Source organism: Penaeus monodon, chromosome 22 (assembly GCF_015228065.2).
Source record: "Penaeus monodon isolate SGIC_2016 chromosome 22, NSTDA_Pmon_1, whole genome shotgun sequence".
Lineage (NCBI taxonomy): Eukaryota > Metazoa > Arthropoda > Malacostraca > Decapoda > Penaeidae > Penaeus > Penaeus monodon.
The window spans coordinates 22,248,057-22,250,023 of record NC_051407.1 but is presented as its reverse complement, the minus strand read 5'-3'; the positions used below and the strand labels follow the sequence as shown (position 1 = coordinate 22,250,023).

At 47.0% G+C, this 1,967-nt stretch overlaps 1 protein-coding gene across 2 annotated transcripts in view; it reads left to right on the top strand.

Moving 5' to 3' along the window:
* The window catches only part of LOC119587001 (puratrophin-1-like), a gene marked incomplete at its 3' end in the record, with an annotated part of 105,327 nt that overhangs the window by 84,937 nt on the left and 18,423 nt on the right, over window positions 1-1,967 (top strand).

Here is a 1,967-nt window from a genome sequence, read left to right as displayed (position 1 = left end):
TCCCTTCCGTCTGTACACAGTATTTCCTGAACCTCCCGGCTAGTCCGTTTGAAATCTGAGGTACTTGAAAAAGTCGGGTCGAGCGATGTAGGTGCCATATGGGTGTCAAAAGAGATATTTACAATCAACGTGAGTGTATTACGGAAGCATTTGTTCGTGCTCATCGCAGACATTCTTGGTGACGCTGGACACACACCCGATGCTTATCATTCCTCTGGGTATTTCGAAAGAGTATAAAACGTTGACAGGAGAACTTGTTCGGAATGCTAACACATTTTTTCCAACATTGTCAGAAAATCTTGCGTTGTTGCTATGTTGAAATATGATATTTCATTTTTGGAAGGCGAAGTGGCGACTTCGTAGTTTTCCTCCTTCCCTGTTATTGTTTGTTCAACTTTCTCCTTTACGTGCCATAAATCACAGAGAATAATGTTGAGGCGCGTGTTGGTTGTCCAGACGACTTTCCTCGTCTCTCCCCCCGTGTGGTTGTGTGACCAGCCTGACCCTGGCTAATCATTCTTTTCATAATTAAGTGGTTCCTTGTGGACAATGGCGCAACTGCCTTCACCACTTAGGCTTAAAACACTCCCATTTTTAGAAAGTCTTTTCACGTTCGTGCACTCTCCATTATGACTGTAAAACCCTCTAAGGATAAGGGAGAAACCCCTCCATTAGCGTGCACCGCCTTGACCCCGCGAGCCAGACGGGAACCAAGAGACGGCCAAGAACACCAACTTCGGGGAAACAAAAGAGGCAACAAACCCACCCTTTCATTAACCCATTGCCGTAACCATGGCAACGGGAGGAGACTCGGGACTTCTTTAAGGGTGCGTATGTGTGTGACGAGCGGGACCAAGTAATTATCATATCTAGCCAGTGTGGTCGGGGAAGCGAGGAGGTGAGGAGGGGTCACTCTCGAGTCGAAGTCTGTCTGGTGATCTTAGTGGCGCGAAAAGAAAATAATCGCATTCGTAGTGGATTTCTTTCAAATATTAGTGAAATTATTTTCATGATTTAGTGTTGTGGCCAAGAACGTGCTGTTTAGCGAAACGACTTCAGGTTGTGAAGTGTGACGAGGAATGTGTCCGTCGTGATGATATATTTTGCAGAGCGGACGGTCAGAGATTAGGTGGGCACGGATGGGTCACGTCCAAGGAGAAGTTGAGGCGAGCGGAGAGAAAATATGCCAGGGATGCGAGGAACGTTATGCTAGTGCGACCGTTAACGTATATCGGCGCCTTCTCTTGCCGCTTGTAGTTATGTGGAGTCATCTCCAAGCAACCGCATCGGCGCTCGGTAATGAATATGGTAAAGTATCATCTACATCTTTTATCCTTTTCTATCTCCTGCCTCCTTAATAAACTTGTTTTTGTCTTCTTCCTCTCTCAAGACGCGAAGGACCCGGGGGGTTAAGTCATCAAAACAAAAGGCGAAATAAATGGGGGTCAGCCGTCTGATGAATCACGTGGTGACCTTTCAGACCTCGGGCAGAGTTGCCAGCGATGCGCTCCGGGCCGGCAGCCAGGGTTACCAACGATATATTAGAGGAATATGATCCTTTTTATCCCTTTTTTGCACGCATGGAAACTGTAGGCTTATCCTTGGCGCCGACAGACTGAATTCCAGTCGCAAATGGAATATTTTTTTTGCATCGCGGAAGAAGAAAAAAGAGGGAGGTGAAATGTATGGGAAAATACCTTTCGAAAAGAACCCTCCCTCTGCGATTTTCTCGACGTCCATTAGTTTAGACGGAGACGGTTGGCTAGACGCGGAAAAAAGAGGAACGAAAAAAATCCGCCATGACTCTGCCGGGTCAGGGAGGCGGGCCAGAGATGGAATTAGAGACGTTATTAATGTTCGGTGATAATATCTTGAATGGTTGTGAAGGAGGCATGGCTGGGAGGTGCTCTCTCCTGCCGAAAGGAACGTCATTATAACGCAGGCCAGACGCTGTCATATTCAGGGAA